This window comes from Zophobas morio, unplaced genomic scaffold (genome assembly GCF_036711695.1).
Source record: "Zophobas morio isolate AGI-343-1 ecotype UQ-CSIRO unplaced genomic scaffold, CSIRO_AGI_Zmor_V1 ptg000004l, whole genome shotgun sequence".
NCBI classification, from domain to species: domain Eukaryota; kingdom Metazoa; phylum Arthropoda; class Insecta; order Coleoptera; family Tenebrionidae; genus Zophobas; species Zophobas morio.
Window position 1 is genome coordinate 13,733,174 of NW_026972109.1, and position 24,456 is coordinate 13,757,629.

Below are 24,456 nucleotides of genomic sequence, written 5' to 3' on the forward strand. Positions count from 1 at the left end.
CATAATCCATTTGACCGGCTCGTAAATGTCATACGGAAAAAAATACTTCCCAGATTGTTATTAATAGATATTAAATTACTGACACCATGGATCAATAATAAAAGTCCACCCTTTCGATGATCAAATTTACTTTTTATTGGGGTGTTCCATGTAGGCGGGTCATTTGAGGGCCGAATTAGCCTTATATTACGCTAATTGGTGCCCAAATTCATTATGTGGTAATGTGTACACCGTCGTGTTCTTATATTCCAAGGACATATGTTTGAATATATTTTATCGAAATTCCTTTTCTTCATCTTTCTACTAACATCATTTTCTTTAATTACACCGTGCTCAGTTACCACGACTTCTGTGAAATTTTACTTTATGTTCGTTGTTTTTTGTGTATTGATTATTCTTTATAACTTTCTGTCTGTCTAAGCACTTCGAGATTCCTTTAGTTTCAGTTGAATTATTAATATCGCTTATTAATTTTTAATTTCAGAGCTGTTTTCGAGCTCTGCATTATATTATATTATTTTGGTTTGGCTTCCTCGTTATTACGAAGTACATTTAAGTATGATATTCAACACCGATGTTTTACTCCTCCTTCGGCAAATATAACTTCAATTTTTAATTTATTTTATTCCATTTGACGAAATATCACATTAATAAAACAAAATTTTTAATATCAGTATTTTAGTAAATATTTACGCTCTGAAATCCTCTTGAGTAATACTCTCTTTGACGAATGTCTGTCTAATTTCGTGTTTTCTGAGCCCATTGAACATGAAAACGTAAATTTGTCGTTTCTGTTTGCCTGTCTGGAGTCTATTGGGGATTTTATTAGACAATCTTCGAAATAACCGAACGATCTGTTTAAATTTGGGTTATCGCATGAAATAAAACGCCACCAAAAGATTATACTTACTGATTGCACTTAAAAAACTGGTCGAGGTTTATTTCGACAGAACTTCCCTCAGTCCTGAAATATAAGTCCAACAAATCCTGTTTCTTTGCAAAATTATAAAATTAAATTTTGCGATGTTTGTATTAGGATAACTTCTATAAAGTAAAAACCAGCGGCATAGATAACACTCCCGCAGCCCCTGCACTGCGGGAAAAAATGTATCCTCAGTGACTTAACTTCATTGGTTTATGTTTATAATTCGAAAGAATTCGATTATTAGCATGTTCAGATAACAAGCATCAGCAGCGACATTTGTGTTAAAAGAAAATGAAATTTGACTGATTTTATCCCCTCTAAACAGAGCAGAGGAGAGGATTATTTAATTAGTTAAAGAGAACTATTTAATTAATTAACCTACAATGAAGCAAAACGTTCAGAATATTATTTTGAGTGAGTACTTACGAGTATTATGAGAATTTGGTTTTAGAATTCGAAATTTAAATAATTGTAAAATGTTGTTATATAGTTTTCAAATCTTAACCAAAAATCTGGATGCCTAGAGTAAAAACTCAATACGGAATCATAAATTACAGATGACGTCGTCATTTTTTGAGGAAACCATAAAGGAATCAATTTTGATTAACAATTTACCATGCTTACGATAACCTTAGCACGTTCACAAGATTTCAGAATATACGGTATTGCAGTTTCAAAGTTAAATTGTAAAACATTTTTATACAATTTAGATTTTTTTCCTAAAAATTTGGATGTCTGTGGTAAACACAAAACGGATTCATAAATCACACATGCAGGAGTTTGTTTTTTTAAAAAATTTAAAAAAACATTAATTCGACAAAATTGTAAATTTTTGTTGATGGGGATGATTAGACAAATTTTGGTTAGCGTTTTGCAATCTACACGATATTCCCAACATATAAACCTTGACAACAATCGGTCTAGTAGTTTTTGGGATTCTCTGTCTAATAAAAATTACCACAGATAAACAACCTGACAAACGGAAGCGCGGGACCTATTTTTTCGTATTCTAGGGATCATTAAATGTCAAGAAAATATTAAAGTAGCTATTCGTCGGATCGACTCTATTACAAGTACTTCTCTAGCTTACAGTCGCGAAGTAAAAAAAAGTAGAAAGTTCCAGATACAGGAAGCTCAGTTTCTTAGATAAATTATAAAATTTGATTATGTGAATTTTGTTTATTTCTGATGAAATTTGAATAAGCATTTTAGGATAAATAAATTTACAACAATTTATCCAGTAGTTTCGAGCTACTTTTTCATGCGAAAACTTTTACGAAAAGTCGAGAAAACATGAAATTAGCCATTTGTCGAATGAGCCGGATAAACAAAATACATAAACGGTGAACCAATTGAAAATAATAAATATAATCGTTGGAATAAAACTACGCGGTCTAATTTTTTTATTTTCATAATATGCTTAGGACTTGGATTTTTAACTTTAGTTTTTCCAGTGAAAGTAGAAAATTTCAGGAATTAATTGTAAAATGTTGTTATATAGTTTTTAACGTACATTGCAAGGGATTGTGCAAACTTGTAATATATTTAAAGCAGATAACCCAATGGAAAAAATTGCCTCTCAGCTATAATAACAAACTCTATCTTCAAGTGTTTGTTTATATATACATCGGAAGAATTAATTAATTAAGCACAATCGAACAAAATGTTCTGAATATTATTACTATAATTAATACTAAATACATATTAAATAAAGACGTGCGTATTCTTACCTTTTAGAGAAAAAGAAAAATTTTTAATTGTTTTGTGAATATTTGACTGTTTAGGGAAAAACTTAAAGCGGATTCGTATTTTATATTGTATAACATTTAAATCATTTTAAAATAGAATCGGTCCAGTAGTTTCGGAGATTACGTGTCGATTTAAAATCGACACAAACGCCAGACAGACAGACAGACAAACAAACGGACGGAACTCTACTCTAGGGGTCAAGAAAAGTCGCGAAAACATAAAAGTGCCCATTCGTCCGAAGGACTTAGATTTCCTTAGCTTAAGCTCAGGAAGTAAAAACAGGTAATTAAATTAAGTGATCTTAAATGTCCTTTATTTGTGATTTAACAGTCGCCTTTATTATTAACTTAGCGTCAGGTTTGTACCCCCATGACATAAGGCTTGGAGGAGTGTGCTTTACAATTCATCTTTGTATTGTGGTAAGTCATTAACAGTGTTTCTGAGATTATATTTATTCATCAGTCATTTATACAGGATGTTTGAAAATGTGTTTGAAAAGACAACAATGTTGAGATAAGTATCATATTGTACAAATCAAAACCAATATATCTATCCCCATCACCCTATATGCTTACGTTGGATTACCGAAGAAAATACATACGAACTGATTTATCTTGTTGATTATTCCAGAAACGGTTTTCCAAATTTTAAAGAAATTTTAGAAACACAATAAGTTGTGATGAATGTTAGCCCTACCAACATTCATTCGAAAAAATTATCAAACAAAATTACCGTCCTGTGCAGAAAGAGATTTTCTTGTCACAGCTGCAGCAGTCTTCATTCAAACGCTATTTAGGATTTTAGAGCAAAACCTGTTGAAGTCTGGTCAAATAAAGGTAGAAAGGATTATGTGCTTTCGATCTTTTTCTTCGACGCCCCATAATAAACTATCCATTTTTTTTAATTCGTCTATTTTTTCTTTACTGGATTTTTAAACTCTGCAACCAATTCAATAATTTAAAAATGTATGCATCACTTAGTTGAAACCATGTCTACATACACTACAAAATGTGACAGTGTTGTTAGATGTGAAAACGTTGAAACTAAGTTTGTAATTAACTAGATGCAAGAGTAATGTACGACAAATGGATTGCGTAACTTAAACACAAAACAGATTCAGTAGTTTTCTCTATAAAAATAGGACAGTAACACAATGAAAGTCCATTTAGATTCTGTAACAAAATTGAAAATGGCATTTTCAAATGAAATATTTAAAAACACACCAATAAACGTCAACAAAAATTAACTCATTAACACCGAGTAAATATTTTCGCGAAAGTAAATTAGCAAAATACCTCTTCAGCAGCATTGTCGCCATTTACACTTAATTTAATTAAAGAACTGTCAAAGCTCCACCTGTACACCGAACCTACCATCCCGCTAAAGTTATTTAATTTTTTCAACAAAATAAAATTACACAGCTCATTGTCTGTAATTTCAGCTCCCCACAGTAATCGACACATTGAAAGGCATCCTCGTTACTCCACGATCTGATTATTTCCCTGTTATCTAAAATGGCTCGCGATTCTCGGAAATTTAGTGCTTCGTTTGAGCAGATGCAATTATTAGTCGTACATTTCTGTGGTGTTCTTTAATAATATCGCCCTTTGTATCTCCGGTGGTTGAACAAATAGACCCGCGAAGAAAAGACGATGTAGCCGGTTGTAAAGCAGTCCTTGTACGACATGACATTTAATTGCGAGATCCGATCTGATCCAGACCTACAAATCACGGTATCGGACGCATCTGGAGAGGGGTCATGAACAGGCATTGTATTCCGAGGAGACCTTTCGGTCACGATTGCATTTTTACACCTGTCCGCATTGATTTTCGGCTGAGCCGGACGGACGTCCGACGAACGCCCTTGGGGTTGTTTACCCCAAAAGGAAGAGATCCGACTGACCCACACGACACTAATTCAACCACCTGTAGCATCCACCCTGATGCCATGGTGCGGCCACTAACGGGGCGACGCACAAAACCGACCCGATTGATGGGCGGACGGCCAGGGGCGGATTACGGGGGATGAGACCCGGGGGTGGGAAAGCGAGCCGATTTTGGTGACGACAAACTTGGGACGCACCTAACCAAAATGGGATTCAATAAAACCAGCGATAAGAAGGACTGAAATATGTTCATCAAGACTATGTATCATTAATAATGTAACTGAATTAAGAAAAGATTCCTTCGTTATATTCCTAACCATCGACGACATCCTACAAGCTCTTTTTTCTGCGTATCTAAAGCATTCTTGTAGTGTTAGAAGTGAAGGTTTCGGCTGTGTCAATTGTGAAAAAAAGACATTTGTAAATATGCGTAAACTTTTGACCTGAATTCTATTAAACTTACAAACGTGATATAATCAGTTTTATGTAACTGAGGGAAAAACACAGGCAATAATTAACAACATATTTACTTCTTTTTTCTTTATGGAACAGCACAGACACGTTCTGAAAGAAGAACTGTAAATTTAAACATTGGTTCTATCGATCGTCGCACGACAGCAATTCTGCAGTCATTTTGTCTTTTTTCCTTTCAAGAAAAGGTTTTGCTTTCTTACAAGAGCAATTTTTCTGTTCACTTTGGATTATACCGTAAAGCGCTTTATACCCGTCTTCGCCTTTTCTACATACGTAATTAAAGCTCCTTCACAAAGCTCGCTTAAAATACATATTCAATTAACTCAGTAATTAAGTAAAACAGAGTTAAATTAGTTTCTTCCCTTCTGCAAATTTGTATTAAATAGAATATTGAAAGGAGAGCTGCTTAAAATTACAGTTTTCATAAAGTTATATTTTACTGCAATTAGTGAGACGTTATTATGGACCAAATTAAACCCGGGCATGTGCTAGAATAGTCGACACATTTTACCCTTGTAAAAACTCCTATATTTTTTTAATCTCCCGAAATGAATTTTTTACTGTACTATTTTATGATAAATACCGAGTTCATATTAATGTTTGTGATTTTTTTGTCAGGTTGGCAACATATCTAAAATTTTATGATGGCATTACTGATTGTCAAATTTACAACTGTGAACTGATATACGTGTAAGCATGGCTGCCAATAACTCAGAAATGCCAACACAAAAATTTACTGCAATCATTAATAGCCACCCGGTATATTTTAATATATACTTATAAAAAGAATAGTCCTGAATCACTCACTGACTGACTCATCAACGCCCAGCCCAAACCCTTGGTTGTAGACAACGGAAATTTTGCAGAGATGTTTCCTTTATAATGTAGACAAGGAACCAGATCGCATTTTTCGAAATTCCTCCCCTAAAGGGCAAAATAGGGGATGAAATTCTTAATGTTCGTTCTGTCCTACATTTTCAGAGTAAAAGCTTGAAATTTAATATTAGGCTTCTGGCTAGAAATTAAACCATTATTTGTTTCAGCATTTTTGGAAATTCCACCCCTGAAGGGATCAAATGGGGGATGAAAATTTGTAAGTTGCGTAATTTTTGAAACAATAAACAAGAGAAATGGATATGTAACATTTACCTGTTCCTGCGTTTTTGGAAATTGCACCCCTAAGGAGGTAAAATAGGGGATGAAAAATTGAATGGAAGTCGCATTTTTTGTTTAAATACTTAGTAGTTCTCTAAGACAATTTGTTTCTAAAATGACGAGTGGTATGTCCTGGTAGATGATATTTAGTAGTTGGTCAGTTTCCTTTTTTTATATAGGTATACACGGTCACTAAATGCGCGTTCGAGAACTTATTATTTAAAACAAAAAAAAAAGTCGAAGACCAAAGTTGTATGGTTCATACTTTAATTGACCACTTCTTAGGCTTAACAACGAAAGTTTATTTTTGAAATTACGATGCGACGTTGCCACGTTATTCCGGTTTTCTTGAAAATTTGTAGCATGGATGGGTTTACAAAAAAATCACAGTGGGGTTATTTTTTTAAATCTCCGTTACATTTTGTGGAGAGATAAAGAAAGATTCGTGCTTTGTTGTGGTAGAAACTGAAAATGAGATTAAATTTTCATATACCGAGTGTATATAAAATTTTTTTAATTATAACAATTTTCAAATAGAACACCCTAAATTTTATTACTTCATCTTATTCTATTCTTTGTTCTCTTTCTTTTTGGTTGACTACATCGACATATTAGAAATATGAAGACAAAAAATTCAGTCAGATACAGTAGGAAAATATCGATATTTGAAAACTGTAAAGTTATTATTATTATTATTATTTTTTTTTTTTGTAAACACCGTATAATAAAATTTGATTTAATTGTTACCACAACAAAACGCGTACCTTTATTTACCCCTCCACAAAATATTGCAAGACTGAAGATCGAGTTTTTTTTTAACCTTTCCACTGCCAAAAAATTAAAGAAAATTGTAATAACGTAGCAACGTCGCATAGAAATTTCATAAGTAAACTGTGGATGTAAAACCTAAGGAGCACTCAAATATCACTTAATATATCTATAGTTATATAGGGTGTTACATTAAAAAAAATTAAGTTTTGTATTATGCCATAAAAACAACACTGTATAGTTAAAACTAATTTTAAAGCATAGTTCTAAAAGAACCGTACAACTTTGGTCGTTAATTTTTTTAGTGACTCATCCTGTATATAAATAAAATAATGTGTTTAACCATAAATTTCATATTCCTGGTAAACCAGTATTTCCGTATATACAGGATGAGTCACTAAGCATGGGTTCCTCAATATCTCATTCACTGTTAGAAAAAGAAAAAAATTAAAGACCAACCTTGTGTGCTTCTTTCAGGATTATGCTCTTCAATTACTTTTAGTTATAGAAAGTGTTCTGTTTTTTGGGCGCACCACACAACTTAGTTTTTTTTTTTTAAATGAACCGCCCTATATATTTTTAGATGTTTTGATTGACCTCTTCTTAGGCTTTACCACAACAGTTTATTTTTGAAATTCTAATGCGACATTACCATGTTATTCTATTTTTCTTGAATTTATTAGCAGTGGAAGGGTTCACAGAAAAAATTGTAGCAGGGTTATTTTTAAAATCTATGTTACAAGATTTTGTGGAGAGTTGTGGAGAATTGTGAAATTCAATTTAATTTGAGTTGGGGGTGTTGTTTATTTCGTTGTTGTTAAATTTTTATTGGAAATATATTAATTAATAAGGTACGCGCTTGGTTGTGGTCTAAGTTATATGACATTGTTATATACAGAGTGTTTATAAAAAATGTTGATTATTACAATTTTCAAATATCGATATTTTGAAATTTGTAAAATTTTAGACTTTTTTATAAACCTCCTGTATATTAAAGTTTGATTTAATTTATACCACGAAAAAGGGCGGACCTTTATTTATCCTTCCATAAAATATTGTAACATAAATTTTAAAAATAACCCCTTTGTGAATTTTTTTGTGAACACTTCTATTGCTAGAAAATTCAACAAAATGGATATAACATGGCAACGCCGCATCTGAATTTCAAAAGTAAACTGTGGTTGTAAAGCTTAAAGAGAGACCAATTAAAACATGTTATTAAAAGTTATATAGGGATCTTTCATTTAAAAAAAAACGAAATTGTGTGTTACGCCCTAAAAACAGAACACTCTGTATAGCTAAAAATAATTTTAGAGTATAGTCCTCAAAAAACCGCACATCTTTATTAGTTGATTTTTTTATATACCTATATAGATGTGTTTAGGTAGGGGCATTAAATTTCATATGGCAGGTAAACCTGTGTTGCCATGTATACAGGATGAGCCACTAAACGCGCGTTGACTATTGACTATTAGAAAAGGAAAAAAAACAGACTTGTGCGGTTCTTTCAAAACAATGCTCTACAAATATTTTTAGCTATACAGAGTGTTCTGCTTTTAAGGCACAATACACATCTTGGTTTTTTTCAATGAAACACCCTATATATTTTTAGATTTTTTGATTGACCTGTTCTTAAGCTTTACAATTACAGTTTATTTTTGAAATTTCGATGCAACATTGCCACGTTATTCTATTTTTCTTCAATTTAATTAGCAGTGGAAGGCTTAAAAAAAATTGTAGCAGGGTTATTTTTAAAACCTATGTTACAAGATTTTGTGGAGAGATAAATAAAGGTACGCGCTTGGTTGTGGTCTAAGTTATATGATATTGTTATATACAGAGTGTTTATAAAAAATTTTGATTATTACAATTTTCAAATATCGATATTTTGAAAATTGTAAAATTTTGGAATTTTTTATAAACTTTCTGTATATTAAAGTTTGATATAATTTATACCACGAAAAAGGGCGGACCTTTATTTATCCTTCCATAAAATATTGTTACATAAATTTTAAAAATAACCCTGTTGCGAATTTTTTGTGAACCCTTCCGTTGCTAGAAAATTCAACAAAATGGATATAACATGGCAACGCCGCATCAGAATTTCAAAAGTAAACTGTGGTTGTAAAGCTTAAAGAGAGACCAATTAAAATATGCTGTTTGTGATTATTAGGAATTACTTCGAAGGACCAAAATGAACAGTGCGACCGTTGTACTTGGGATTTATTCCAGAACTCTGACTACATAATTGTGTGTACCGGTACCGACTAAATGGGGTGGGTGGGATACACCCCCACCTCTCACAACCCCAGGTACCGGCTAAAAATGATTGGATATGGAATTTCCAACATATGCTATTAGAAGTTATATACTCAGGATCACGAAGCAATGCGTACACGTCATGGATGACGTAGATCCGTTACCAACACTAAATCAAAAATACGCGCCGCAATACGTGGCAATACGGATCAAAATCGATCAATTTGGGCGAAATTATATTGGTACGACTGATAGCGAAACATATGCTAAAGTTTTATCGATTTCACAAGTGTCATTGGTGTCAACTTTGGTTATGTTGTGTTATTGTTTGATTTTTCGCGTTTTTCTACTTTTCTGCTCGTGTAATCGTATCAGTTCTTTTCAGAACTATAACAGTTCTTTATAGAACTCCAAGTTAACTGTCCTGTACCGTGGTACGTGTCGCTTGCTTGAACGTAAACATTCCACCATGCCGAAGCCCTTGCACAAAGATGTAAAGCAAATGGACGATAATTTAGTGGACTATTTTGCTAAAGAACGCGATAGCGGGGAACCTCTTTTACCACTAACAGCTGTTCAAGACGTAAGTAGGTGTATTTTATTACAATTACTAATGCAGTCACATTGTACAGAGGGTTGCTGCTGCTCTGGGTGTATGTGTGCGAACAGTGAACTCCGTGGTACAACAAATAAAAACCGGAGAAGGTGTACATTCTCCCAAGAAATAGAGACCCCCGAACAAAGCAAGTGTGTGATATTAGCACTTCGGAGCAGTGTGCTATTCGAGAATGCTTATATGGAATGGTCGAAGAAAGTATGAATTTGATGTGCACGCCTTATAGATACTAACGACTATTTTACAGAAATACATGTTACACGATCGCCATTAATTGATTGCTTGAAGGAGAAACATATATTGGAGGGTTCTGTGAGCTCGTTAGGAAAAATTTTACATTCTCAATTGGGTTTCGTTATTCGCCAACCAGTGTACGGAAGCGTCTTATGGAATTACAACATGTTGTTCATGCAAGAACCAAATTCTTACGTGAATACATGCACAATCAGCAGAACCCAAATTCTTTGCCATGTGTATATCTTGATGAAACATGGATATTTGAAAATGGTTCGGTAGTTAGGTCATTGCAAGACGATAGTGTCATAAGTATCAGGATGTTCAAAATAGAAGGGAAAATTTAGTAATGTGTCAGTTTCACGTTAGTTATTTATTCTTCTCACTATATTTTAGGTATATTGTATTACATGCAGGTACAAGCAATGGATTTATTGATGAAGCAGCGCTAGTATTTTCTTCTAATACCAAAAATCCAGACTATCATGGCGAAATGAATCAACAGAATTTTCTCAAGTGGTTTCAATTGCTCATGAACCTTGAAGAACCACCACCATGACATAAGTTCAGATTCACAGCTGTTAAAAACGGAACTTCTTCATTTGGTTGCACAGTAATGCATATACTATTCTCTTTCGTTTCATTTAAAATATCATGTTTTTCAGAAATAAACCTCCAAAAACGTATGTTGCCATGAATTGGGCCAACAGAATGGCCATAGAGTATTGCGATTGCCGCCATATCATTGTGTGTTTAACCCTATAGAAAATACTTGGTGAATTACTACAAATTTTTATTCCAAACACATTGGGCGTGATGGTTATGGTCAAAAAATTCCGTGGAAATGTGGAAAGAAGCGTTAGCACATGTCACGCCCACAATGTGGAAAAATACTGTTGACCATATGAATAAAATAATACGGGAGTGGTGGGAACGGGAATTAGTATTTGACCGTGAAGAGATTGCGCCGTTTATAATCGACATTAACGAAGATTCACATTATAGTTTTAGTGATTATGACAGTGAAGATTCTAATACTGCAGAGGGCATTCAGCCACTGTAACATGTAGGTTATTTTCCATTACCATCCTAATTGATTGTACTACCGGCATGTTCTGCTGATGTCTTTTATAATCACACTATCACTTCACTGGCCAAATATACAAATCACTGGTCAGACGACGACGTTGTGCAACATGCATACTTATTATTGTTTATACTTTACTTTTGTATCTATTCCATGTCAATAAAGTAACTTATTCTGTAGATGTGACGTGCCTGTTGTGGCAGGGAAGACGGTAAGCATATTTCTCTAACTTGAAGCCTGTCACAACTGTTCAATGCTGTCTGTTTGAGACGTATGTTAACATTCTCGTTGGTAGCTTTAAGTACAGTATGAAGCCTTGTACCACCCTCCAAGTATGTGTTTAACACCCAATTGTCAGCAGTTTTTACCAGCAGTCAATGCAAAAATGAACGTTCTTAAAGCCAGTCATTCACGTTCCAACGCCGGGGTACGATTGTATTGGATACAACTGCTGTACAATTTTTCTGAAAAGCAGCAGTACACACACGTTACGACCTTGCAGTTAAAAATTTGCGATCGTGGTGGCAACATGTCCGAAGAAAATGGACTTTTATACCTGCTTTCACGGTTTGTATAACATACACTGTCCCCACACGATTAAGTTTCCAACCAATACAACACGATTGTACTGCTGCAGACAGACTTGTTCACCAACCGTCCACATCCAACCGATTTGCTTGATCGCATACACAGATGTTCGAAAACACTTCAACTTTGTCATATCCTACACAATTGTACCGCGGCGTTGGAACGTGAGTGGCAGGCTTCAGTGACTAAGAACACGTGAAAGGGGTTACAGTCGTGATCTTTCCTGTGCCTGAGTTTGTAATTCATAGCGTCTATGCAGCCTGCAGCATGCCCTTCTATGCTGAAACACTGCAAGTGTAGCTTATTTCTAAACTGTTGCTTCACACTAACGGTCTTCTCATGCTATAATCATAAATAGAACAAACCAAAACAATAACAAACCGACATGTTTGTTGACAGTTTTCAAACCGATTCATTTGTATAATAAACGTGGTAGACGCATGACGTCATACAGAGTCCGTGACGTGTACGCATTGCTTCGTGATCCTGACTTTATAGGGATGTTTCATTTAAAAAAACTAAGTTGTGTGTTACGCCCTAAAAACAGAACACTCTGTATAGCTAAACATAATTTTAGAGTATAGTCCTCAAAAAACCGCACATCTTTATTAGTTTGACTATTAGAAACGAAAAAAAACAGACTTGTGCGGTTCTTTCAAAACAATGCTCTACAAATATTTTTAGCTATACAGAGTGTTCTGCACATACACATCTTAGTTTTTTTTTAATGAAACACCCTATGTATTTTTAGATATTTTGATTGACCTGTTCTTAAGCTTTACAATTACAGTTTATTTTTGAAATTCTGATGCAACATTGCCACGTTATTCCAATTTTCTTAAATTTTTTAGCAGTAGAAGGATTAGCTAAAGAATCGCTGAAGGGTGATTTCAAAAATCTGTGTTACAATATTTTCTGGAGAGATAAATAAAGTACTTGCTTGGTTGTGGTATAAATCAAATAACATTGTTATATACAGAGTGTTAATATTTTTTTTTTATTTTTACAGTTTTCAAATATCGATATTTTAGTTTTTTCGAATACTTAGAACACGTCATATTGTATTACTACATCTGATTCTGTTTTTTGTTACTGCAATTTTTTACTTATTTAAAGGACGTCGACATATTAGAAGAATGAGAACAAAAATAGAATAAGCTATAGTAATAAATATGTTTTGTTTGAAAAAACTAAAAATCGATATTTGAAAATTGTAAAGTTTCAGATATATTTTATGAACATTCTGTCGCAGCGGAATTTTAAAAATAAAAGTAGTAATGACTAATGAGATCTCTGGGACCGCGCGCTTAGTGACTCACCCTGTATAGTGTTTATATAATTATCATCAGATTTTAGGTACTTCCAGGCCATGATGACAGTGTCACTCGACTGTCACAGTCCTCTTTAGTCCTGCTCTTTCTATTAAATAATTTTTGAGACATTGTTTCCGTTCTAAAAATCAGAAATAGGTACTTCCACTATGGTAACTATGGTAACAAATATATAATAACACTGGTCAGCCAATAGAGGATGGAAATCCAGCTTTACAGCATTTGGCTATCGATCTCGAAATGAAAAAATAAAAACGAATGTGACAGTTTGTTCTAAAACTACCAACCAATGTGATTAACGCACGTTCCACTGAATCAGCCGAATTAAGCAGCACGCGTTCGAATTAGATTTGTTGGTTGGCATTCGAAACGAAAAAATACTCAATAAGTTATGGATTCTCAAATCCTGGAGATTTATTCCGTTCGGATTCCACTCTAGAGAGTGGAAAATGCTTTGGTGGTTAATACTTAATATAGAATCCATGTTACACGTTTTGCAGCAGTTGTGGGCCAGTGTCCAGTTTATGGAGTGCAAAGGATGTATCAGGAAAGTCGGACGTTTTAAAATAGCCATTTTCGATGAGAAGATGTAAGCGTTTTATTGGAGCATATTGTGCCCCTCGGTGAGTGTACAATTCTCGTATTATTGATCTCATCCGGGCTCTGGGGAGCAATACAAGACGTTTCAGTGAGGAAAATATGACTGCAATGCGTGTTTTTCATACACATACACTTTGTAATATCCATAAAATACATATTGCCATAAAAGTTACCCTTTTGTCGGGGGCCGGGGCACCACCCCTTCACATTCCCTTTTATCTCGTTCTGTTTTTATTAAACCAAACTAAATTTTCGTAAAGTTTGTTTGAATTCATGTATTTAAATATTCATTTTTCGACGCATTTACATACATATGGGACAGAATGATATTCCGCATTTACTTTGAATTTTAAATTTCGATGTAATCATATTCGGAATTAAATCAGTTCATTTTGAAACTCGGCGAAAGTCGATTCGACGCCAAGTTTGATGATAAGATTGAAAAGTTGGTGCTTTTTGTCGTTATATCGGGTTATTTAAAGTTTTTTTGTTGTCAGATCAAGAACATTTTGAATTTAGCGCCGGGGCGATTTTTTCTCCTTCAACGATCCGCTTAAAATTTATACTTTAATACCGCTGAAACAAAATAATAAAAGCTAAGAATAATGGCCGGGAGATGTTGTTACTAAATGAAATTGCCTCTGGGGTATTAAATTTTTATATTACGGTACTTTCTAACAGGTTTCAGTTATTAAGTGAAAATTATACGAGAGAAAGACGTAATTGAAGTGGCTCTAAATTGTAGTGTTTTATTCGAAACGAGCCCCGCTCACACCGCGGCTTTTCCCCTGTGTGAGCCGTACTCACGCTCATACGCGATGACCAATTTATGGCTACAACTCGTGTAAGTTATTGTGCACGACCTGAAGAATATTTATTCCGATTCAGCCGTGCAGAAAAACGAGGAATAACCGAGGTAATTACTTCATCCCGTTGGAAAAAAATGATCCGAGTTTTTGCACCATTTTCCTCAAAGCTCATCCTTGCTTTACATAACGGTTCGTTAGGTCGTATTTGATCTTCATACGCTCTAATTTCAAGTGCTACTGTTTCCGTTTTTAATCTCTCTCTGTTGATTATTTTATTTCGTTTGTGGCTGTTGATGACGCCTAACGAGGCCCAAAATCGGTCGAACGGATTCCGATTGCTTGAATGGATGATGCACGTCGCGTTTGATCATCTGAACCCGCCTTCAGCTTTGCTGGCGCGATTAAATGGTTAAGTTGCTGATTGAAAGCGGCGTGACTCGAAACGCGATTAAAGCTGGGCTCATGACGTCTTTATCGCCGGTGAGACTTTTTGACGCGACAGGCGTGAACCCGGCCTTAGGTGGGCATTTTTCAAAGTCACGGTCAAAGGCTAAAAGAGTGTCGGATTTAAATCGCTCGTTAACATCGAAAATCAATTTGTACTGTGTTTACGTTACAAAATGCGATTTATTTTTTCTAAAATCAAAGGTCGATTCACATTAATTATATTTTCATGTACCACTGTAATGTACAAATTGCTTAGACAGATCTGACGATGATTACTTTACATAGCTGTTGTTAATTTTATTGTGCACTTAAACTCTTAGATGTACTTAAATACGTTTTCCAAGTAATAGCTTCCGTATTAGTTGAGACAGATACTGACCTGCGTAAACTAGCACAACACTTTTAGTTCTATTTTAGTATATTACTCAACTTGCCATTAAACTCAGCTTTTTATAACACACTGTTTCGCAACTAATACGAGAGTTATTATTTGTAGAACGCGATATATTAAATATTTTTAGGAAGCCGCTGCCGAATTTATTTAGAAACCGTCGATCTATCTGCTGAAACAAATGTCATCAATAATTCAAAGGAATCAGTGATGCAAAGCTGATCATTTGTAGTAATATAACAAAAACTGTATTAAAGGCATGACTAGTTAAAATTGTTACAAAGAATGAAGCCATGGTTTACAGGTCGTAAAATACAACTACCACAACTTATAAGGTAACATAAACACATAAGAATGAAGTTATGAGTAAGCTAGGCAAGTTTTATAACAGGGTTCATCTGGCGAATGACTAATTTCATGTTTTGTCGACGTTTTAAACCCCTAGAACATGGAAAAGTAGATGTTCTGTTTCCGTCTGTCTGTCGTCTGAATGTCTGTGGCGATTTTTACTAGACAAATAATCTCCGAAACTACTGGACCGTTGTTGTCAAATTTTATTTTTTATTATTTAACGAAAACTAAAATTTGTCTTATCTCATTATAAAATAATATACTCCTGTACGGGTGGTTTATGAATCTGCCTTGAATTGTATCACAATGATGTGTCTCATGTATGAAATGCCTCGTAGTTTAGCTGGTTAAGTAGTGGTTTGTCGGACTGATGCCCTACCGCCCGTGTGGATTCGAATCTCATCCTTATCCATTTTTTTTACATTTTGACTCACTGATTAACTTACCAACGCCCTTGGACTTAGAAAGATGAAATTTTGCACAGATCTAGACAAGGAATAAGGCCGGATTTTTAGAAATTCCCACGGGACAGGTCTTATCTATATATACAGGATGTTAAAAAAATGGCGCACAAACTCAAGTCGAAGTTCAATAAAAATGATTACAAAATTCCTATGTCAATTTGAAATTTGAATTACAAAAACAAAATATCGACTTAGAAAGCTAGAAAGATATCAAAAAACTTGAAAAATTAGCCAAAGTTGTCAGATTCATCCTAAATAATTTTTAACTTTTTTGTTATATTATAAAATGAGGAATACAATGGATGAACACAAAATAGTGAATTAAAATATGGTGAAATTTCCAAAAGAAAAAATTACTTTGAAGGGCTGTATCTTCCACATTTGGGCAAAAGAATATTTTAAATTATTTTTTTTCTTCTCCATAAAGGGTCCTTAACAACGTGTCAAAGATTTGGTGCGCAATATTCTGAACATCCTGTATAAAAGAGTAAACTGACTGATTGATCTATCAACATAAAGCTCAAACCGCTGGGTTTAGAAAGTTGAAATTTTGCATGTAGGTTCTTTTCATAACGTAGACGCGCACTAAGAAAGAATTTTTGGAACTTCCTTCCCTAACGGGATAAAATAGGGGATGAAGTTCTTAATGTTCGTTACGTCATGCATTTTCAAAGCAAAAGCTTGAAATTTAAAATTTAGTCTTATGGTTTGAAATTAAACACTTACCTGTTTCAGTACTTTTGGAAACTCCACCCCTGAAGATGTGATTCGTAATTTTCGAAACAAATCAACATGAAATTTAATGTGTACCTGTTCCTCCGTTTTTGGAAATGTATCCCTAAGGAAGTAAAATGGAGGATGAAAAAATACATAGAAATCGCATTTGCTTAAAAAAATACTTAAATCTCTAAGATAGTTTGATTCTTAGTTAGTTAACTAGTTAGTCAGTTTACTTTTTTATATATACAGGGTGAGTCACTAAGCACGCGTACGTCAATATCTCTCTTGTTAGAAATAGAAAAAAGGTCAAAAGCCAAAGTTGTACGGTTCTTTATAATGTTCCGCCAGTCACAAATCTGAAATCGCCGTCACGATATCTGTTCTAATAAATACGAAAAATGAATTCAAAATTTCCAAAAATTTTTCAAAAAAATGGTAAAATTGGTTCAATCGACTGAGAATTCGTGTCAAATTGTACAGTTTTGGAAATTTCATTCTACCCTATAAAATTTTATTGACAATAACGAAACTGACAGTAGTCCAATGGTAAGAAATATTTATGGCACACACCAGTTCACCCGAATTTGTTGGAAAACATTTAGCAGGTAGTTGTACTCATAAAATAATGCTCACTTTCACTGGTGAGTAACGATGGGCCCTGTCCGTTCTAACATCTGGGATTACCGACACGCGACAACTTTAAGTTGTAAATATCTCTTGCTATTGTACTACTGCCCGTCTCGTTATTGTATATATATAATTTTTCGGCAATTACAAATCCGAAATTGCCTTCACGACATCTATTGAAATAAAAGTAAAATATGATCACAAATTTCTCAAAAATTTTCCAAAAAATGGTTAAAATTGGTTCAATCGACTGAGAATTGGTATCTAAATGTAGATAATTTTTCGGCAGGTACAAATCGTAAATCTCCTTCACAACATCTGTTGAAACAAAAGTAAAATATGATTCCAAAATTTACAAAAAAAAAAAAATGGTTTAAATTGGTTCAATCGACCGAAAATTGGTGTCAAATTGTGGATAATCTTCCGCCAGTGACAAATCTGAAATTGCCGTCAAGATATCTGTTTCGATAAAAACAAAAAGTGATTTCAAAATTTGAAAAATTTTCCAAAAAAATGTTTAAAATTGGTTCAATCGACTGAAAATTGGTGTCAAATTGTGACAATCTTCCGTTAATAACAAATCTAAAATCGCCGCCACGATATCTGTTTCAATAAATACGAAGAGTGAATTAAAAATTTTCCAAAAAAATGATTAAAATTGGTTCAGTCGACCGAAAGTTGGTGATAAATTGTAGATCATCTTCCACCAGTCACAAATCTGAAAGCGCCATCACGATATCTGTTCCAATAAACACGAAAACTGAATTCAAAATTTTCAAAAATTTCCAAGAAATTGTTAAAACTGGTTCAATCGACTGAAAATTGGTGTCAAATTGTACATAATTTTCCGCCAGTTATAAATCCGAAATCAGCTTGACGACATTTATTGCAATAAAAGTAAAATATGATTCCATTTTTCAAAAATTGTCCAAAAAATGGTTAAAATTGGTTCAATCGACCGAAAATGGATGTCAAATTGTGGATAAACTTCCGCCAGTTACAAATCTGAAATTCTCATCAAGATATTTGTTCCAATAAAAACAAAAAGTGAATTCAAAATTTTCAAAAATTTTCCAAAAAAATTTTTAAAATTGGTTCTAATGACTCAAAATTGGTGTCAAATTGTAAATAATCTTACAAATCGCCACCACAACATCAGTCATAATAAACACGAAAAGTGAATTCAAAATTTTCCAGAAAAATGGTTAAAATTGCTTCGATCGACCAAAAATTGGTTTCAAATTGTGGATAATCTTCCGCCAGTTACAACTGACCTGACCTGACCTGACCTGACCTGAAATTGCCGTCAAAATAAATCTTTTCCAATAAACTCAAAAAGTGAGTTTGAAATTTTCAAAAATTTTCCATAAAAATGGTTAAAATTGACGATACTCGAAAATCATTTTTAACTATACAGAGTGTTCTGTTTTTATATATGTCGAACCCATATATCTTTACATAGTTTAATTGACTTCTCAGGATTTACAACCGCACTTAATTTTTTAAATTACGATGCGACATTGCTACGTTACTTCAATTTTCTTGAAATTTTCAGCAATGGAAAGGTCCACAAAAAATCACACTAGGGTTATTTTTAAAATTTGTGGTATGACATTTTGTGAAGTGACAAAAAAGGTACGTGCTTTGTTGTGCTATAAATGAAAATAACTTTTCGTATACAGAGTGTTTATGATTTTTTTTTAATTATTATAATTCACAAATATCTATATCAGTTTTTCCAAATAGAACCTATATTTTATTACTGTATTTTATTCTATTTTTTGTTCCGTTTCTTTTTTGTTGAGTATTTTCTATTTTTAAAGTTGATAGTCACCGCTATGTTGTATTTTTTAAGATAGACAGCGACATATTAGAAGAATGAGGACAAAAATACAGTAAGATACAATAATAAAATACAGAGTGTTCAATTTGAATCATGAAATATCGATATTCAAAAATTGTAAAGTTTAAGAATTTTTTATATACACTCTCTATACTAAAATTTGATTTAGTTGATACCACAACAAAGCGCGTACCTTTGTTTATTTCATCGCAAAATTTTGTAAAACAGACTTTAAAAATAAGCCTACTGCGATTTTTTTGTGAATCCTTCCACTACCAAAAAATTTGAAGAAAAATTGGGATAACGTGGCATCGGAATTTCAAAAGTAAACTGTGATTATAAAGACTAAGAAGAAGTCAATTAAAATATGTAAAATTATAGATATAGGGTGTTTCATTAAAAAAATACTAAGTTGTGTTTTACACCTTAAAAACAGAACACTGTACAGTTAAAAATAATTTTTATATATATATAGTCCTCAAAAAACCGTACCACTTTGGTCTTTGACTTTTTTTAATGACACACTCAGTATATAAACATGTTTAGCGATATTAAATTTCATGTGGCAGGTATACTAGTATCGTCGTATATAGTTCTTACAGATTTATCATCACACAGTGTCTTTGACTGCTACTCTTTAACACTTCTTTCTCTTCCTCGACTGCCTCTTTAGTCCTGTTCTTTATATTACATAATATTTAAGATATGGTCTATTTCCGTTCTAAAAATTGAGAAATCCAAAAATCGAACAATTGAAAAATTGGGAAATTGAGAATTATAAAAATTAAAAAACACCAAAAAATCGAGAACTAAGAATTCGAAAAAACGCAAAAACAAACAATACAAAAAAACGAAAATTGAAAATTCGAAAAAATCAATAAGGTAAAATTTCAAAAAATCGAGAAATCGAAAAATCGAAACACTGGAAAATCGAGAATTTGAAAAAACGAAAAACTGAGAATTCGACAAATCGAAAATCTAAAAATGGATAAATTGGGAAATTGAAAAATTGGGAAGTTGAGCATTCGAAAAATTGAGAATTATTTGAAAAATCAAAAAATTGAGAATTCGAAAAATCGAACATGTGTTGAAAAATATATGGAGTTTATGGTCCGGGAGAAAAATTTTCGTAGAAGGATTCGAAGTCAAATTAAATTTTGTTTGAAAAATCCTAAAAATTGCCTTATTTCAATGAAAAGGGTCAAAGTTTTCATAAATTGAAATTAATTAAAAAATGTTTGTTCTTAAAAAGATTGTCTAAAAATCCACAAAAAATCATGGGATGTAGTTATTTCCAGAGATAGAACATCCAAATTTAGAAAAAGTAGGTTGTAACTGCTGCAAATATGAGAAAACAACTATTGTAACAAACCTAAATTTTCGTGAGCGAAGCCGCGGACAGAAGCTAGTTTCTATATATTATTCTACTTATATGGGTTATTATATAAAAATCACGTATCGGAATTGACATACATGTTCTTGTTGAAATATTGATCGGAACATTTTCCAAGTTTTCCTTGGAAATACTCACTAGAACAAACACAACTTTGCGCTTTATTATATATATTTATATTTATACTTTTGCAGCAACTGTTTGACCGTCCCCCGCCACATATAAACAAGTTAATAGAGTGTGTTTTCGTAACATAATGTGTTCGAATCACAGGCACTGGCGGAGTATGAGTGATTAAACTGTAATCCACTCATGAATTGAGACAAACAAGCTCTCTTAACAAAATGCAATCATTTTTTTACTTCCCAAGCGCACGAAAAATTTATTTAAAGTTAATTCAGAAATTGTCGCTGTATAAATAAAAATTGTATACTATTTTACTTGTCATGGCAAGAAAATCAGGTAAAAAATAAAGTTGATGAGATTGGGATGTCGGGTGAGAAGCGCATCTATAAAAACAGGAACGCATTCGAACACTAATTAAGTTTTAAATTGCTTTCAGTAGAAAATAAAACTGTACATAAATTGCATGACTCGGGACTATAATAACTTAGAAATTATTTAAAGCAATAAAAAACAAACGGCTATTTTAATAACATGTAATCAAACGACCATCAACATAATGTCAACAGAAACGATTTTTCGTTTTTCCAATGTAAGTACATTTTAATATTTATTTAAACTCAACTGTTAACTAAACCCTTTTTTTAATTACATTTCCTGTAGAGATAATCCGACAATTTTAAATCTACATATAGCGTGCGATGGCCCATTAAAACAACTTTTTTCTAGAACGAGGTGTGATACGTTTATCGTTTATTTTCTCATCCGTTGATAAGCAATTCATTCATGCAAAGGTGATAATAAGCTGTTTTGGTGGCGCTGCCATAAAATTTCAACAATACGACTAATAAGTTGAGTCGTTTCGTTGGGGAAAACGCGCCAGAAAAAAGGAAAAATAAATTCCGTTTCATGAAGCAACTACGAAAATAAAAACGAAACAAGAAAAGGCAAATAAAAAGCTGGCGCGCACACATATAAATTACTTTTTAATATCACAGCATCATGAATCATTGCAGGAAAGCGCTGAATTTTCCACGACGGAAATTTACAAATTTAATACATCGTTTGTTTTTCAATTTTAATTGCAAATTTTGAACGTCGTTACTTTGTTCTTGTTCGCTAATGGTTGAGCATTGAAGGGACGGAAAATATTTCGCTTCGGTGTTTGTCCAGTCCAAGATAAACACGACGTCGTCTCCACAAAAGAAACAAATTAACTCGGCTTAATAGAGACGGATTTTTTTCTTTGCGCTGGACAAGCAAATAATTACGTTGTGAAAAGAATCCACTCGAGTTACTCCAAACAATTTAATTGTTTCATTGCGTGTTTCCTGTAGAACGGCTGTCAAAAAGCTGATTTATGATCGGTGGTCGGAGAGGTCTTGTTTGGACTTTTTGCGGGTGGAGAATGTGCTGCTCTTCGCGTACAAAAATTCCACTCAAAGATATACACGACGATGTTAGCGAGATATACACACATACCAGTGAGTTGCAATTTATTTCATAACAAGTAGGTATATGAAAATATAATATAATCAACTGACACCATTAAAACTAACGCAAAAAATTGCCCTCCTGGAATAAATTAACATTTTAAAATCATTCGCTACAATATTATGTAAAGTGTAGCTCCCGTTATTTACACATGTGGGTTTTCCTAAATTGAACCAGGTTCACAGTAGACTAAACCTGACAACTGATGAAGCTTTACACTGAAATTTTATTAAAATTGACATTTTGTTGAAATACAGAAAATGGGTCAAATATATGTTATAAATTTTTCAACTTCTAAGTTTCAAAGATTCACAACGAATACAAAGCGAATTCATGGGATAAGAAGGGTTTATCACGTCTGGGCGACATATGTTTGTATTAGCGAGACAGAGACGTCTCTTCCTTGGCGAAGTGTTTTGTTCTAGCTGTACCTTATTGTAGTCGTTTTTTCTACGGGAAAATATTAAGCTTCTGCCGTGAATATTACTTGCGTATACTTTGATCTGCGAAACATAAAAAAACTGATTGTTGCAGAAAAAATCTTACGTAATTACAATTTTAAAATGTGTTTTACTGCATGCACTCTGGAGATACGAAGACTTCATTTCCAGAAGCTTTAAATAACAACAAACATGAAACGAATTGGCTGGTTGAAAGGAAGTTTTGTACCTAATTTAACCGTCAGTTAAAACGTTCTCTCACAACAAATAAAAATGCATTTTGAATCCCATCATGTACAAGATAATTGAAAATTTCATGAAGAGAATACGAACAAAGTAGTGTCCCGATATAATTAAAATGGCTTAGAGTTGTCGTGTATACCGGGTAAATAATTTTCTTGTCTAGACAGTGTAACGTTTTGTTTGCAGAATAAATTTACGAGCTTACGTATTAGAACCAACAGACAAAATAAAAGTAGAAGTTACGTTCATGCAGCTTTTTGTTACTTTATCATATATTTACATAACTAGCTCCTTGTTGTTAATAATTCTGATAATAATCCGATTAAAAACGCGACACACTTAAATTATTGCGGCAACTTGTTGAAATCACGAAAAAAACGTTGCAAAATTGGCGGATTCGCCGGGATCAAGATGCAACCAGTGACAGTAAGTCTCCATCGCGGTCGAGTGCAGCTTGCCGAAGCGCAAGGAGTTATAGCCCTGAACGCCGCCTCAAATGGTGCTAACTTTAGCCATTAACTCCCCAAGTATACAAACGATGGTCGCTGCTTATTTAGTAATCCATGACGTGCCGCGTTTAACATCCGAGATTTTGGCGTAAAAATACAAGCGATCGGTGAAACGTTCAGTTTCTAAACTCAACAAACACCCACGGGCCTGTGGTGCTCGCATTAGCAAGTTTGAGAATTAAACGGCAAATGTGATGAGCTCAAAAAACTAAATGGCAAAATATTTAGAGAACAACTTTGATATTTCAGGGATTAAACAACAAAAACGAAAATACTAATTAATAAATCAAGTGGATTCATAAACCCCAAGGACAGGAGGATGTTATTTTATCAAATTTAAATAGCATTTAGTAAGCAATATTTTGAGGTAGCGTCATCAAATTGTTGGTGAGGATGATCAGACAAATTTTGTCTAGCATTTTACCGCGTACTAACACACATAAAATTTTACAAGAATCAGTACAGCAGTTTCAAGGTAATCTGTCCAATAAATATCGACACAGACGACAGACAGATGCAAAAGGAAGGTAGAAGACATGAATGGATAAGATAAGAGGAAAAAGATATGAGTTTAAAATGGAATATGAAAAATGGAGAAAGGAAAATAAGAAAACGAACACTAAAAAATTGCTAATAAAAAAAATCGAAGAAGAACAGTTATAAAGGTAAAACAAGTGGCATGAAAGACAGCGAGGAAAAAATGAATCAAAGTAAGTTAGAGTATAAAAAAAGTCTGGATAAAAATAGTAGAAGTAGAACAGTCGGACGAATCAATAGAAAAGCCAAAGAAAGAAGAAACTAAAGAAATTATTAATAGAAGTCATAATGGAAAAGTCCCAGGACTTGACAGAATCCATATGGAACTTATAATGTATGAAGGAGAAGAATAAACAACTGGAAAAAAATGCCAAAAGAATGGAGCATCGGATA

General features: G+C 33.4%; 1 protein-coding gene and 2 long non-coding RNA genes across 3 annotated transcripts in view; 2 read left to right on the forward strand and 1 right to left on the reverse strand.

The window, feature by feature from the left end:
- The window catches only part of LOC135142081 (TOX high mobility group box family member 4-like), a 207,163-nt gene that overhangs the window by 115,147 nt on the left and 67,560 nt on the right, over positions 1-24,456 (reverse strand). The gene's annotated exons all lie outside the window — the stretch shown is intronic.
- LOC135142001 (uncharacterized) lies at positions 9,460-10,620 on the forward strand. Its single transcript, XR_010282455.1, has 3 exons — positions 9,460-9,799; positions 9,849-10,030; positions 10,080-10,620. It is a non-coding gene; the product is annotated as an uncharacterized LOC135142001 (long non-coding RNA).
- LOC135142008 (uncharacterized) lies at positions 10,620-11,332 on the forward strand. The gene is made up of 2 exons (XR_010282456.1): positions 10,620-10,679; positions 10,732-11,332. It is a non-coding gene; the product is annotated as an uncharacterized LOC135142008 (long non-coding RNA).